The sequence below is a fragment of the Poeciliopsis prolifica genome, unplaced genomic scaffold, assembly GCF_027474105.1.
Source record: "Poeciliopsis prolifica strain line A6 unplaced genomic scaffold, Auburn_PproV2 SCAFFOLD011, whole genome shotgun sequence".
NCBI classification, from domain to species: Eukaryota; Metazoa; Chordata; class Actinopteri; order Cyprinodontiformes; family Poeciliidae; genus Poeciliopsis; species Poeciliopsis prolifica.
Window position 1 is genome coordinate 1,951,050 of NW_026562386.1, and position 17,441 is coordinate 1,968,490.

At 38.7% G+C, this 17,441-nt stretch overlaps 1 protein-coding gene across 1 annotated transcript in view; it reads right to left on the reverse strand.

Moving 5' to 3' along the window:
• zfhx3b (zinc finger homeobox 3b) overlaps window positions 1-17,441 on the reverse strand; it is a 222,404-nt gene that overhangs the window by 189,704 nt on the left and 15,259 nt on the right. Inside the window, exon 2 of the mRNA XM_055036977.1 lies at window positions 15,249-15,283. The gene's annotated coding sequence lies outside the window, so the exon portion shown is untranslated. The remainder of the gene's footprint in view (window positions 1-15,248; window positions 15,284-17,441) is intronic.

Sequence of the window (17,441 nt, forward strand, 5' to 3'; positions counted from 1 at the left end):
TAAACAGAGTAAGAAAGTGCGTCATCCTCTTAATGCAATTAAGGAAGTGTGCACACAAACATGCAGTGAAAGAGCATAACACAAAAACAGAAATACATAGAGAGAACAAAGCACAGAAAAGCAAGCGGAAAAAGTCAATTTATTAAGCAAACCAAGCCTTTTACTTAGTTGCATTACGTCATATTCAGAGCATCTTAGATATGATGTTCAAAGTTTATGATACAGTGTTTTCTCTCTAATGTAGCCATCAACTTCATTTTTCTTTAAAGCCTTAGTACCTGTTTAAAGATAAACAAACTGTAATTGCCTAATTGCTTTCCTGGCAATTCTACCTCCCAAGAAAAATGTTGGTGTTGTCCATTTGTTTCAATTGAACAGACAACAGTACACAAGACAAATGTGTCCAGTGTTCAAAAACAAAAATTGAGAATGTGGTTTCTGTATTATCACCTAAGAAAAGCAGAAAGAAAACAGTTTGAAATAAAACTGAACATCTTTTATGGTAAGCAATCAGAGCCTTGCAGTTCGGGGAAGACTGTCATTGATAACATTCTGTAAAAACCCATAAAAAAATATTGTTTTCCTTGCACTTCCCTAACCTCACTATGTAACCTTTACTCTGAGGACATTTATTCAATACGGAAAATCCCATATTTGTATGGGGCATATATATGTCGGGACACAGAGGCCATTTTTTTTAGCCATTACCTTGCATGAAAAAGGATCCACCTTTATTTTGCTGCAACAGATAGTTGGTGGGATGGCCAGTTGGGTCTGGCATGAAACAAAGGATGAATATATGGAAAAGTATCTCATGATTACTGTAAAATATGGCAAAGGATCTATAAAGTTATGAGCCAGTGTCGCTTTGAAAGACCCTGGGATAATTGTTGGACTGTGCAGCATCAATAACTCTGTGAAATAGTGAGACACTCTGAAGAAAAATCTGTGGTCTACATCAGAAAACAAAAAATTCTTTGGTACTGAGTATCTAAACTGGGTAATGAATCTTCTTTCATGATCATCTTAGTCACAGGAAATAAATCCAAGAGAAAATCTCTGGGTTGAGCTGAAGGGAATAATAAATGGCAAAAAATGAATGGTCAAAATGTTCTTTTTCTGTGTGCTAATTATTTCTGAACACCACTAAATAAATTTGCTCAACTTAAAGGTTAGTGTCATTTATTTAAAGGGGGTTTAACACATCTTCACCAGGATTGCCAATAAAAGTGGCCAGCACTGCATTTTGCACAAATAAAGGAGGTTAAAAACACTTTCAAGAGTTCATTCAGTTCTACATAACCTTTTGAAAAGATAAAGGGAGTCCAAAGATGAAGAGCCTCAACTATTGTATGGATAAAAACCAAAACAAAGTGGAGATGAGCCTGTTTTAGAAAACTTTTTTCCAAGTAATATACATTTAACCAGTGCATCCACGAATATAAGTAACAAATAAATCATTAAGGAAAAAAAGCAATTATAAATTGCACAGTTTTTGTGCTCAAACTCTTGTGAGATAGACAGGAATATTGGACAGTGGTTCTAGAGTTAAATATTTTTGATCATTATTTTAAGAAAAATTGTCAGCAGTTTCTATTGTTTTATGCAAAGCTTCTAAAGCAAGCTTGTAGCACGTGATCATAAACTTGGCTATCACTATTGCACTAGATTGTGAAAAAGAGATATAGTTTCCCTTATATGTGTGTCTGTCTGTTCTGTTAAAGATGGGAGTAAACCACCAGATTTCAGTGTGTTTCTTTTTTCAGTGTTTTTCTTTTTTTATTGTTGCCATTTAGAAAACACTCCAGGATTTCTCTTTTTTTAAAACACATTTTTATTTATGTGTAACTGAGACAAGTAAGAAAGGCGACTAAAGGTAAATAATAACTATGGTTTTCTTTAGCTTAAGAAATTTGTCCTGAATTTATAATTGCAGCAAATTTGAAGTAATAAAACCAAATCTTAGAATCACAAGTTTTCTATTAAATAAGCCTATTTTCAAATTCTTTTGCAGGAGACTTCAGTGTGATAAACAATAAACTTGTTGAGCTGATTAAATCCACTGAATGATGAAATTAATAAACAAAAATGTTTTATTACAACAAAGTGAACTTAAACCAGCTTTGAATGTGGAAAAATATAACTTATATCACCTGTATACACAATGGTGGTAGAAAAACTCCTGAAAATGCCATATTATAGTGCCTCCTGTGAAGAGGTAGGATTTTTCTTCAAAAACATCAACACATATTTTTCTCACCTAAATACTTTAAGAAGCCTCTCTTCAATACAATTTTTTTTTTTTTTTTTTGCAAGAAAGACTTTGTTAAAAGAACCAGTTTTATGAATAAATAAAGAAAGCTGCATAAATTGACACCACTGCAGTGTTCGGTTTCATGTGTCTGAAAAATAAACCCCTACATTACACAATTCTAATTCTAATTAACCCACACTGACAAGAGCCTATGCTCACATTCATAACTGTGCTCATACAGGTCACAAGCAGTAGTTTATACACACAGAGCTGTCCTTTGTCAGGCATGAAGGCTCCATAATTACTATTGATCTGTCATTACAATGTTCAACTCACAAATTGAATTTCTCTAAGTTTCTTGTCAAGTTTAGTGCTTTCAGTGAAAAAATATCCAGCAACAAATCAAGCTCATCTGACCACAGTTTGTAGTCCACAGATGACAAAGCAGCCATTGACATCTGTATTTTAAATTTAAGTTCGCAGCACTTCTTAAATTGTGCTGTGATTTCCAAACACTATCCTGTTTAGACATGATCTTTTGATCTCAACAAGATAAAGAGAGAAAATTAGCCTTCTTACACAGAAAGGATATGCCAAAATTGTGCCAAACATTGTGGAAACCATGAACAATTGTTCTTTTACAGATGCTAAATATTGTTTTATTGTATTTAAGAAAAGCTGGACTGTGGCTTCTTTGCCCAAACATCTATAGGTAGCTTTTTTATGAGCCTGTATAAATACAAAAGCTTTGAAAGTACAGATGATTGCAATTCTATCAAAATATGATTCAGAAGCAACTTTCTGAAAAACCTGGTGAAATAATTAAAACCAAAGCAGTTGTTACAACCCAAACATTAGTTCTGCTCAAAGATTTAACTTTCCTTTGTCCACCAAATCATGACGAACTCACTGAACTGCACTCTGGTGCAAAACACTCTCATATGAATGGTATTTGATTTTGGTATAGTGAAGTAAACTCCTCAATATTTTTGAGCAAACTGTTCATTGTACCTACAGCCACCACACAGAGGGAGATTTGGATATCAAATTATTTGAAGATTAAACATGTGATAATAGAGAGAAAAGATATAACAAATATCTTTTATAATATGATTTGTTATCATATTATAATCAATAAATGTTGAATATGCTATCAGCCCCATTTGGATTTAAAAACCCTTTTTAGTTTATGACTATTTATGTTCCATAAATGGTTCTTCTATTTTTACTAGTTTGCGGGTTCCTCCACTATCCTGTTTGGAAATGATCAAGCTTATGCTGGGAGCTTCTGTTTCCAGGTGGAAAATGGGACATGCCTGTAAAATTATGTAGATGTGTACAATGAGATATACCTGTGTGAGAGTCATATTCTATATTTTCTGCTGAAAAATATTGCAACAGTAAAAGCAATGCCACTTGATCTGGTCACAAAGTCAGTTACATGTACCGACAGACGCCTAAAAGCCTATTTCCGTCTCAGGTCACTTAAACAAATGCAAAACAAGCTGAAAACACTGCCAAAAAACGAAAAATACATAACCAACATTTGACACTTTGAATATTTGAAATAACAACCTTTCTATAAAACATTACCATAAATGAATGGTGGAGTATCATTCAAGCATTGGTGAAAATGTGTGCAAAATGTGGAGATGGATGGTTTTAGCCTATTACCAAATATGCCAGTCTCAGTGGCAAATGGACAGTTCCAGAACAAGAATACGGCATGTACAAACTATTCATAGCCGCCTGACAATGACTGGACTGCAGAGGGGGCTTTGGCATGCCTGTTATTCGGCATGTGCGGTCACCATCACAACCAATTCTGTCACCAAATGTAAAGTCGTACTGTCCCCCAAATCCCTCCCAATTATTAAAGGTCCTTGAGTTGCTGTTTTGCCCCCTCTCTAGCTCCTGTCTGATTACTGAGTGTGGGGTGAGCTGTACAGGCAATCAGCCACAAAGCTCAGAGCACCAAGAGGACAGGGTAAAAAAAAAAAAAATCAAATCCAAAACAGTGTAAAAAATAAACTAAAGGGAAACTACAGGGCCGCAATTACAGGCCATCCAGCCAGGCCTCTGCTCCAGCACTCAAGAGCTGCCATGATTTCCGACAGAAAAGGTTATTAGTTTTTATTGGAGGAAATAGATGCTGGGTGGCTTTAAATGGCACAGTAATGTGGGGGTGGGAGGGAGTTGGAGGCGGGGGCTCCTGACCTGGGTCTCCCAAGAGTCCCATTGCACTGCCACAGAGACACACTGAAGCCATCACACAGCCTCTCTCTCCTTCCCCCAGTCCCCATGCCCTACAGGTTCTGTTTGAACTCCAGGGCAAAACGTTGCTCTCTAACCTTGATCTCAATCTGGACAGCTAATTCTTTTTTTTTTCTTCCTTTGGACATGTGGATCTAAATGAGAAAATAGCTTAAGGTCATTGCTTAAAATACATTTTTGCACACAGTTTAAAACCAAAACCATTCGTTTTGAAATTTTAAGACACTGTCTTATGGATCATAAACACCTGCTTCTGGCAGGAGCAGAGCACGTGAAAACACGATCTGTCAGCGTGGCAGCCCTGAGTTTCCTCGGCCCGACGTAATGACCGCCAGCAGATTTCTTGTCACGAGCGTGTGAGCCTGCGACTCCAGAAGAAGACGATAGCCGTGCAGCCATGTTTGCCTTTGTGCATGGCTGCCGGTGTGTGTACTCTGCTGTGTGTGACGTTATTTCAGAACGTGTAAGCTATGATGTGCTGGCGTCAGATAAAGTGGTCTCCAGAAGCTCTGGTGTTTGTTCAGTGACAGATGTTTTGTGTCAGCCAGAGGAAACATACAGAAGCAGCTGAATGGTCTCGCGGTTAATTTAAGCCCATGATGCAACAGTTCTGTCTCGGCTTTAATTGCGAGCCTGTGTTTCAAAATATGTCACGGCATGTCAAAGCAGATAATATGGTAATGTCGTCTTTTGTGAGAGCTCACATGCGCGTTTGTCTTCATTGCGCTTGCAGTCCATGCTTCTACCCTAATCTGTATTCAGTGCAGGTGGGCTGCAACGCAGACCCGCAGCTCAGTAACTAATGGAGGGGCTGATGGGGGCCTGATGACGACCACAGGGCCATTTGTACACATACACGCAGAGTGCACATATACAAACACAAACACTATATCCAGCCGCAGCTGCTCCCATCACGCAGCTAGTGGCCAAGCAAGTTAATTACATTGACCATTTAATACTGGTATTTTTTTTTTTCCTTTGGAGCATGGGGGATGCAATTTGATCAATTTTATCATCTTTCTGAGTAAGTGAGTAACAATTGCAGTCCAAGGCATCACCCTTTTCCTATGTTGATTACCCTGCTCCTATTTCTAAGCTTTTTGGTTTTTCTTTAATTGCCTCTACTGCAAACTTTTGAAGCGAACCTATAACTTGATTGCCAGGATGTGTGAGGGAATTAGAAAATGAATGTTACTCTGGGGTCACTGCATTAGAGAGGCACACATACATTCGCACTATGTTTTCTCAACATGTTAGAGGGCTAACACAAAAACGTTCTTTACATTTTTACCCCTGAAGAAGGGGCATAAATGTATCACTCCTGAAAAAGGTGTATAAAATGGCTTTAAAAAATGTAGATTTTATGGGACAAGCGCAGTTTTGCTGAACATTTCATGTAAAGTAATTGCAGTTTTTTAGACAATTACCGGTGGCAGAACTGCTGGCACCCTTGCTGTCAATAAGTTATTCTTCTCCAATAACACTTCCCACTGCTGTAGAACACAGAGTGATTTTTAACTATTTATTCCACAATATCCCTAGATCCCCCAGAGTCTTGGGTCTTCTCTTAGATGTTCTTCTATTAAACTCACCTGGTGGATTGTAACTAGTTTTAATCAAAACTGTAGGTTCACTGTTCTAATTTTATTTTCCATGTGTTGAGCCTTTTTGGAGATAAAATAAAGAGTCTAAATTGTAAATGGGAGTATTTTTCTTCCACTGTTTTAATAGCAAATGCTTGCTTTACATATTGGTTCCAAAGGGTTTGTGTTGTGGAAAAGTGAGATTTGAAAATGTTTTTTTTCTTCTGGTCAAATGTGTCATTTTATGATACTGTTTCTTTTTGCTGTAATATTGTGCTTTTTTTAAAAAAAAAATTGCTGTGATATTGTAATTTTTTTTTTTTTTTGGATGACTTATTTTTATCTCTGCTTGAGTAGAAATACATTGAAGTGTGTCAGCCAGAGGAAAACATACAGAGTAGCCTCTTCCTTTAGTACAATTTCTCTCCTCTCTAGGAGGTTATCTATAGGATTTAGGTCTGGGTTCAGAGAGCTACTTGATTTCTTTGTCTAATTTTGCTGAGATATCCATGTTTACTGTAATTGGAAAGCCAAGATTTTATTATTTAAAATCTGGTATAGCCTATAGGAGAAAGTGATTTAAAATACCTAAAGAGGAGAAATGGGCCCGAGGCATCACCGATCTCTCACCATACTTTACAGAAGACATTAATTTTGAAAAGTTCAGCCTTAGTTTCATCTGTTGGAAAAACAAAGCCACAGTTCTAGTTATAGCTCTGGGATTAAAGTATAAATTAAAAGTTCCTTAGGAATTTAGATGCATCAATGAGATAAAATGAGAAGCTAGTGTACTTTCATCTACTCCATACTGGGTTTTTTTTTTTTTGTTTTGTTCTGTTTTTTCTGGACCTTGATCCATAGGAGACAAAGGCATCCATCATTTTAGTGGCAGATGTGAACATAGGCAACAACTCTGACCAGCTCTATATCCAGTTCGACTCTGCAGAAAATACATAAAGCCTTTTGGTGGGGAATTCATGTGAACCATTATGTTCAGGGCAACAACAAAACAATGACCTCCTGCAGTGGAACAAAGCAACCTCAAAATGTACAAAAGCTGCTCATGGACGGCTTGATAGGCCCGAAAGTTTTACCTGATCTCTAAACTCTGCAGATTCCAGTCTTCAATCATCAATCATCAGTCAAACACACTGAAGTCGGACAAATGAACAGAGAGCTCATGTTAAACCCCTAGGACAAAAACAAATCCTACCTGGTAGACATCATCAGTGAGCACTTATTTAAAAACACACTTGAACAAAATGTCCACACAACATTACAGAAAATTCAAGTTTGCTGAAGAAATCTTATTGTATTTCTTAATTTGCTATCCTTCTGTTAAGCACACAGATAATACAACATCTGTGCATCTCCTCTAGGCAAGTTTTGTAAAAAAAAAAAAAAAATCTGTTTTCTTTTTTTCTCTCACTCCTCTACTCTTTCTTCTCTCTGCTGAGTTTGGGCCAAAGAGCTGACAGCCAGTGACCTAGGAGTCTCCAGGGTTCCCAGGGAGAAAGGTAATGGGCCCAACCCCGGAACGCACTCTCACTCTTTTCACCCACGGCTGCCGGCAGCTTTGATCCAGTAGCCCCCACTTCGGTCTCCTGACGCCTGGTAAGGAAATTCATAGGAACAACTGGAAGAGGCCTGTGTTTATTCAGCCCCTTTAATGAGGAGGGAGACGGATTATCGGGGGCCTAAATCTCCCCCCAAAAAAACACAGGGAAAGAAAACTGCTGCTCATTCCAGATGTTGCTCCAACAGCAGTCACTCCAAAAGAATCCAGGAGAGCATGAGAGAGAGAGAGAGAGAGAGAGAAAAGAGAGCGAGGGATGGTTTTATTACGCAAGATGGGGAGACTAGTGGTCAGCAGGAGAATCTCTCCATGTTTTCTCTGTCTGGCCAGATGTAGGAGCTGCCAAAACGTCTCTTTGTGAACACAGAGGAGCCACCCAGGAGCTGCAGCGAGAGCTCTGAGAAAGAGTATGCAGCTATTCTTTTTTTTTTCGTAATTTTAAAAGCAGCATGTTTAATAGGATAGGTAACCAGAGCTTGTAGGCATACGTTTTACTTTAAGCAATTTGTGCTGTGTTAAAGAGAAAAAGAAGCCCTTTCCTGAGCCTGCCACATGACTCCTAATGTGTTATTTTTTCAATTTTAGCACAGAGCTTCTTTGTAATCATTACTAATGCAGCAAAGCAAGTGACGTAGGATCTGACGTATGAAGCCTCTCTGCCCCAAGAATGGAAACAGAAGCCTGATCCACTTATTAAGCAGCACAAACACTGCAGGTTGTGGAAAGACAAAGGTGCCTCATTCAGTATTGGTGACACCATTTTACCTAAACACACTGAGAAGAGCTGCACTGCACATCAGGCTCTTGACCCTTTGCAAACGGGGTCTGACAAGATCAATAGGTCTCTCTATTGTCAAATCATTTAGGAGCGGATTATAGGTCAGACACTGGTCAAAGATCCTCACACAGACAGACCAAAAGGTCAGGCTGACTGAATATTTACATGTGATTTCCAAAAATCAGGTTTGCATTGTAGGAACACCTATAGTGAATTTTTTTAAAAAGTAGCTGTTCTGTAGGCTGGTTTGTGTCAATTTTCTCTTCCAGGTCAGTTTTCATACAAAAACATTTACTCCAACAAGGAGACCGCCGTCATCACTGTCTGGTGACTGCGAAGACCTCCAGCAAGGTCAAGGCCATGGACAGCGACACACACACTCAGTATAGAGCTGAATGCGTGTGTGTGGGTGTGTGTGTGCGTAAAAAAGGTGGGTGTGAGGGGAAAGGCTTGTCATAGGTCAAGTTCACTGATCATTTAGATCTTTATAAATGTAAAATTCAGAGAGTATTTCTTGATTTATCATTTATTTCAAATGAAAATTTTGATGTGGTCTTACAAAAAAAATCAAGTAGTACATATATTCTGATCACACAGTATCACCATCAGTCTAACTGGTACGAGTTTAGAAAAAGGAGCTTTGTGTCAGATTTCAAAGGGAATGCCCAGTTGAACTTACATAATAATTTTATCTATTTTTAAATTTTAAAATCAAAACTTCTAATCATATATTCAATTTTGATTTATTTTTATTTTATTTATTTATTGCTAATAGTTTAACTTCAAATTTGTTATTGCAAAATCTTATGAATTTAAAATCCTGTCTGGTATATATCAGTGCAATAGAGTAAAGTTTAAATAAATAATTAACTTGGTTCCTGTTTAGATTTTTCTGACCCAAGAATAAAAAGGATGTTATTGCAATTTTCACTTTTCAAGCTACTCAAATAAATATGTTATTCAGATTGAGACAAGTGTCAACAGACACTGTCTAAATTAGAACAAAAAAAGACAATAATATTTTCCTACATAATACTCAAAATAATGACAAAATATTTTTTCACATTACAATAAGTTTCTGTTTCCAGAATTTAGAGTAAAACAAATCTATTTTATTTTGATTAACTTGTGTTTTGTAGTATTGCAACGTTTTCAGCTGTTTGGAAGGGGTTAATCTCATAAACTGTGTTTTTATTTCCACTGACTGGCAGATCAGACAAATATTGAGCATATTTTGTCAGATACAAACATAATATTTAAGATCATACATTTTGTAAACAGTTGTCTCCAATAACGACAACATCTGTTACATTCTTTCATGATTTTTCTTTGGCATCAACTAATTTTTCTTTTATAGAAATTCTGTTTAGTTCTCCTAACTGACCTTATGACGTCTGCAACTTTTTAAATTATATTTAGGACACCTGCTCGAAGGCTGGTAATTACTGCAAGACAATATGAGAATCTCCAACATTGCCAGGACGTCCTGTAAAGTACTGCCACCACAGGGTACAAAAGGTATGGCACATTAAATAAATATGTGCTGCTTATCTGTTCACCTAATCATGTGAATGTTTTCTTATGCACAACTTTTAACCGTAGATCACTTTGCATAACTGACATGTGACTCATATTTCTTTTCTTTTTTTTCTTTCATTGAATTTTAAAACAATTGCTTATATATATATATATATATATATATATATATATATATATAATTTTTTTTTATTTAATAAAGCATATTGTCAGCAGATAAAAATAAAATTTCATCAGTACTATAAAACTCATTTTGATTTTGTAGATGTAATTAATGTACTGTTTTGCTGGAGAACTGTAACAGAAAAGGTCTGGTTACCAGTACAGGGCTGACTGGATAGCTCAATACATAAGGCATCAGTATATCACCCAAGAGGGCAGGGTTCGAATCCAGTCTGGGTCCTTAGGCAAGACCCTTCAAGCTACTGCCTACCTCATACCATGAGAGATACTAAGTTGCATAACATGCCGGCTCAGACGTCGCCCGGCCAAACAAGGTCTGCGTCAGGTGTTGGGGAACCAGAGCACCTTGATGACAAATGGGCTACTGGAACAAGACGGAAATGGGCGAGAGATGAAAATGTGGATCTGTTGGAATACTACTACTCAAGTAACCCTAGTCAGAGGGGTTACATGCAAAGACTGGGGAAGGAATGGTTACTTCGACATCCCCAGTCAACACTAAGTGCTAAACAACTAGTAGCTCAGTGTTCCAACATCCGCAAACGGCAACTGCTATCACAACTTGAGATTGACGAGATACAACACAAATGCTACGGCAAAAGGGAGGAACCCGGATGTCAGAACTGTGGGGACTTAACTACAAGTCCCCACCCAGTGAGGGATACACGGCCCCAATGAGCGACCTGAGAGAGAGAATCATGACCCGAATGACAACCAGGCCTCCTCGGCGCCAATTACAACGCTGAGTGAAGTACCATCAGAAAGTCTCATTGAGAATGTGAATGCAGCATTGAGAACGATCCCTACCAACACCATAACAGAAACCAATGAGCTGATCTACAACTCAGCATTAGTGATCCTTGAGATACTTGGCTATAAGAGCAACCATGAGACCCAATACCCACCATGGAAAAGACGGTTAGAGGCTAAAATCAAGGTAACAAGGAAAAGACCAGTACCCAGAAAGTACAGCCAGATGCCCATACCTGAAGCACTCGAGACTGCCAAACAGAGGCTCCAAGCCTTGGCCAGCCACCTAAAGAGATACACAAGGGAGAATGAATCCAGAAGGATTAACCGGCTCTTCTCCACTCAACCAGCTAAGGTGTACTCTCAATGGCAGGGTAATAACAACAGAGCAGACCCACCAAGGCTGGAGACTGAACAATACTGGAAAGGCATATGGGAAAGGGAGGCGTCCCACAACAGCAATGCACAGTGGCTGATCTCTCTACGAGAGGACCACAGCAACCTCCCTGAGCAAGCCCCAGTAACCATCACTGTGACAGATGTTCAAGAAAGACTCTCAGGCATGAAAATTGGACAGCACCAGGGCCTGACATGATCCATGCCTACTGGCTAAAGAAACTCACTGCTCTCCATGAGCAACTGGCAGCCCAAATGAACCAGCTGCTACAAAGTGGGACTCACCCTGAATGGTTAACTGAAGGGCGGACAATCCTAATCCAGAAGGATCCATCAAAGGGTCCAGTCCCACCCAACTACCGACCAATAACCTGCCTCTCCACAACCTGGAAGCTCATGTCAGGCATCATAGCGGCCAAGATAAGCAAACACATGGAAAAACACATGAGCACGGCACGGAAGGGTATCGGTGTAAATACCAGAGGAGCCAAACACCAACTCCTCATAGACCGCACAGTTGCCCGAGACTGCAAAACCCGACACACCAACCTGTGCATGGCTTGGATCGATTACAAGAAAGCCTATGACTCAATGCCGCATACTTGGATCATTGAATGCCTACAGATGTATAACATCAACAGGATTCTGAGAGCCTTCATTGCAAACTCGATGAAGCTGTGGAAAACCACCCTTGAAGCTAACTGCAAACCACTTGCACAAGTGTCCATCAAATGTGGCATATACCAAGGAGATGCTCTGTCCCCGCTACTGTTCTGCATAGGCCTGAACCCCCTCAGCCAAATTATCAACAAGACTGGCTACGGATACCGACTCAAAATGGGGCCAACATCAGTCACCTCCTCTACATGGATGACATCAAGCTGTATGCCAAGAATGAGCGAGACATCGACTCACTGATCCACACCACCAGGATCTACAGCACTGACATTGGGATGTCATTCGGACTAGAGAAGTGTGGTCGGCTGATCACAAAGAGGGGGAAGGTGATCCGCACAGAAGGAGTCTCACTCCACAAGGAACAATAGCAGACATAGAGGACAGTTACAAGTACCTAGGTATACCACAAGCAAATGGCAACCTCGATGAGGCCACAAGGAAAGGAGCCACAGCTAAATACCTCCAACGAATACGGCAAGTCCTGAGAAGCCAGCTCAATGGCAAGAACAAAATCCGTGAGATAAACAGCTATGCCTTGCCAGTAATCAGATACCCTGCTGGAATAATTAGCTGGCCAAAGGAGGAGATAAAAGCCACAGATATTAAGACTAGAAAGCTACTAACCATGCATGGAGGGTTCCATCCCAAATCCAGCACCCTGAGACTGTACACGAGCCGCAAGGGGACTAGTGAGTGTGAGAACCACTGTCCAGGACGAAACAACTAAGATCCATAAATACATCAGGGACAAAGCCTCAACAGACAATGTACTCAGTGAATGTCTCAGACAACAGGGAACGGAGGTTGAGGTGCCAGAGATACCATCATGGGAGGACAAGCCCTACATGGGATGTACCACCAGCAAATAACCCAAGTGGCTGATATCAGTAAATCCTACCAATGGCTGGAAAAAGCTGGACTCAAGGACAGCACAGAGGCCCTCATCCTGGCCGCCCAGGAACAGGCCCTAAACACCAGAGCAATAGAGGCCCAGATCTACCACACCAGACAAGAACCAAGGTGTAGGTTGTGCAAGGAGGCCCCTGAGACAGGCCAGCACATCACAGCAGGGTGCAGATACTTGGAGGGAACGCGTACATGGAGCGACATAACCAAGTGGCAGGTATAGTGTACAGAAACATCTGTGCAGAATATGGACTGGAAACCCCGAGATCAAAGTGGGAAACACCCCCAAAGGTGGTAGAGAACACCAGAGCTAAGATCCTGTGGGACTTCCAGATCCAGACAGACAAAATGGTAATGGCGAACCAACCAGACATTGTCGTAGTGGATAAAAATCAGAGGAAAGCTGTTGTGGTAGATGTAGCAATACCAAGTGATTGCAACATCAGGAAAAAGGAGCACGAGAAAACTAGAGAAATACCAGGGCCTCAGGGAGGAACTGGAGAGGGCCTGGAAGGTGAGGACCACAGTGGTGCCTGTGGTCATCGGGGCCCTCGGGGCAGTAACCCCCAAACTAGAGCTGTGGCTACAACAGATCCCAGGAACAACATCAGACATCTCAGTCCAGAAATGTGCAGTCCTTGGCACAGCCAAGATACTGCGCAGAACCCTCAAGCTCCCAGGCCTCTGGTAGAGGACCCGAGCTCAGAGGATAAGAACCACCCGCGGTGGGTGAGAAGGGAATTTTTTTTAAATTTTTTTTTATTTAATAAAGCATCACATTATTTTATAATGTGTTGCCACTCATATTGTCAGCAGATAAAAATAAAATTTCATCAGTACTATAAAACTCATTTTGATTTTGTAGATGTAATTAATGTACTGTTTTGCTGGAGAACTGTAACAGAAAAGGTCTGGTTACCAGTACAGGGCAGAGCCAGTTCATGTCTTTATGAGGTTCAGAGCAGATTTGTGGCGCCCATTTCCAAACAAATTCTTTTGTAGTTATTTCACACTTGGTCATGTAAGAGATGATGAGAAAATTATTGTACTGCTCCCAAGCAACTATGGCAAAAAAATTAAAAAAAAGAAAAACTCAGCTACTTGTTGATATACAAAGAGTAATGTGCCTGAAATATGATCCTGGATGCACATACAAGCAGCAGAAAGTAAGACAGTAAAAGTGATTGATGTTAAAATTTAAGTCTTGAGGTTGTTATTTTACATTGTACATTTTCTATTGTTTCACTTTTAGATGTATTTTAAAGGTATTCGGTGTTTTCAAAGAGGAGGAGTTTCTGGCATATTCCGTTTTGTAAGTAAGCAAGGTACACAGCATTGGCAATGCTGCGTCCGCTGTGACTCATTTTGAATCAGTATATGAAACTGTGTCAAGCAGATGGTAAATAATTATATTCATTATTTACAAAATGAATATAATTATTCAGATGTTAAGTTCTGAATCTTGTGAACCAGTCCCAGGTAGGTTTTTTTGTTTTGTTTTGTTTTTTTACATTATTTTTATTTCTGCTCTTCCACGTTGAAGCTATTTATGCATCGGTGTTACACAGAGACTACATATCAGATGTTTTCCAGCAGGTCCCTACAGGTCTTGCACTCTTTTTCTGTCTACCATATAAACCTACATGAGAAAGTTTTCTTGGAATTTTTCTCTTGACTTTCACATCTCCTCTAATTTTAATGACATTTCAGAGAGTGGAAATTGCATGGTGGAAGAGCTTCAATGTCTTTATGTAGCCTTTCTCTATTTTGTAGGCATTAAATCATATATTAATTTTCAGATGTGGAATGAATTGCTTAAAGGAGTTGGTGCTTACCGACAGCTACCACAAGGTGGAAAGACTTGACGAAACTGAATGAATGAATAATCAGCTGGTCTAATGACTTATTAAATAGCATAGCATGGCACGGTTAGCATGCCCAAGGTCAACCCTATGGTACCAGTAAGACACCAGAAGATTGACCTATGGTCCATTTGTTTCTTTAAAACCCCAAATAATTTATAAATTAAATGGTCCAAGTTTGAGGAGAAAAAGAAGATATTACTGGTTCAGTGTAATTGATGTTCACATTGTATTGATACTTAAATAATATTTCTTGATTTAGAAGAAAAACATATATAGATTATGTGTTCATACATTTTGAATGGATTAGTTAAAATATTCTGAAGCATCGCTCATACTTCACATTCCAAATCATTATTGCTTCATTCAAATCAAGGAATCTTGCTTCTCAAGATCCTGTTAGAACATTCTGATTTTCCACAGAAAAAAAGATTTCCAGTGATAAAAAGAAATGTGTAAAAGAATCACTTACCCCCTCTGAAACAGGGCAAAGATGTCTTCATGATCCTGTAAAATACAAAACATGTTTTTTTTTACTGTCCACAGTCTTCAGCAGTTCACAAAATAACCTACTGAAAAAAAAAGATCTCTGATAATACTAAAGTAAACCATTGTTCTTGTTTTTCCTTTTATTTTATTACAATTACAATTCGCAACCTTTTGCCAACATCCTTCTGCCTCAGGGCTGTGCTAAGCTTCAACAAGATCTTATAAATAAATGGATAAAACCTGAATAATTTGGAAAATCACAGGCAGCCATTATATTGGTATTTTGCACTTATTTTTGCCTTCAGGTTCTGTATTCTTTTTTTATAAAGTTATTACAACCTGAGGTTGATAAAAGGACAATCTACAAACACATTATGCAAAAAAAATACATAAAAGCTATGTTAAAAATACAATCTTTGTCAGAGAAAATCTAAATGTAAATCAAAAACTACTCGTCTTTCATACACCGACGGCATTTTCATTATTTAGACCACTTTATTACAGCACTTTAGACAGTCCAATGCACTGTCCCTTACTTGTTTAAAATGTACTTCTCCCACTCGAATGATCACCCGCAAACATCTCACGAGAATACAAAGCGATCTGCACACTAACAGCCTATACATGGTGAAATTGCAACATGCAGTGGCATTCTTTTCCGTTTCCATTGAATGTTATTGCAAAAATGATACTTATGCAGTCATACACCAATAGCATTTTTTTCTAAATTAAACACACAAATTGTTTAATTCAATTTGTATATTTAATTTGGAGCCAGGTGTCAACATACAGTACATTTCATTTAAAAAAAAGACACATCCCTTTTTTTTTGTTATTAAATGAGACTAAAATATTTGTGCCTTAGCCAAACTTAATTTTATTTGCTCATTAATAATGAGAGAACAAACAACTTCTGTCCTATCCAAGGACAGAAGTTGACATAACCTCAGATTACTGTATTGTAAACAATTTGAAAAAGCCTACATGATGGTGATGTCATGGCTTTGTAAGCCTGTGACATGTTAATTCCACATTCCAGCTGCATTCAGAACAGGAAAATTCAGACTTTCCCATCAGAAAAATCAACTGGAATGCCCTTCCAAGTCAGATTTCCCACTGGGAAACAGGGAACAACTTTGACTACCCACAACTTCACATTTCAAGATGGCCGCTCCTTGCATCAACAGCAGTAAGATGAGGTGAAAATGTGTATTTGACAAGAAGTGCTCCTAAAATCAATGTTACCAAGCGCCTGCAACTCTAACCTCAACAAATTAATAGTGATATTTGCTTATAGAAAGTAAATCCTAAAATTATGTTTGAGAACAATGTTTTTGAGCATCACTGTGTTGAAATTCCAGCTTCTTCATCAGAATGCTATTATTACCTCAGGTCTGATATCACATCCATTCCTGAGCTCTAACTTGTGAGGTAACTGGAAGGCAGCTTAAGTCCCATGAAGAAACACACTTCAAACTCTCCTTATTTATGGGAAAATCAAAAGAAATCTGCCAAGGAAGAGAACATTGGATTTTCTTTTCCAGATGGTTGAAGGTGTGCAGTTTGTCTGTATATACAAATATGTGCAAGTATAAACATCATAGAAATGTCCAGCCCTCATACGAGCCAAAAAGAGGAAGAGTTCTGTGTCCTGAAAATGAATACGCTTTGACAAAATATGCAAACCAACCCCCAGAAAGAGTAAAAAGCATAATTTACCACAGAGAAGTATACCCAAAATATCTGATCAAAGTCATACGGCTTAAACAATAAAGTGGTCTATTAAAAATTCTGAAAGTGGATAAATTAATAGAAATATTTCTCAAATATTGTGACCTAGCATTTGACACAGGGGAAATGTTAAGAATCATAACTGTCTCCAAGAGTAAAAGTTTAGTTTGAATTTACATTTCGGCAGTGTGAAACAATGTGTTTGTGTCTATTTACATTGTTTAAATAAACATTTTGTTTCAACGTAATCTTGTCACAAAACGCCGTGCAAACTCATCAGCCCAGCATGTCAAAAGCAAACCAGACCGCTTGTTGGTGCTTGACCACAAAAATCTGATTAAACGTTAAAATTTGAAATGTCATGTTTAATTAATTCAGCCAGAGGGAATCACAGTTGACTCATTGAAAGAGACTTCCACTTGGACATGCCTAACATTTTATTAAA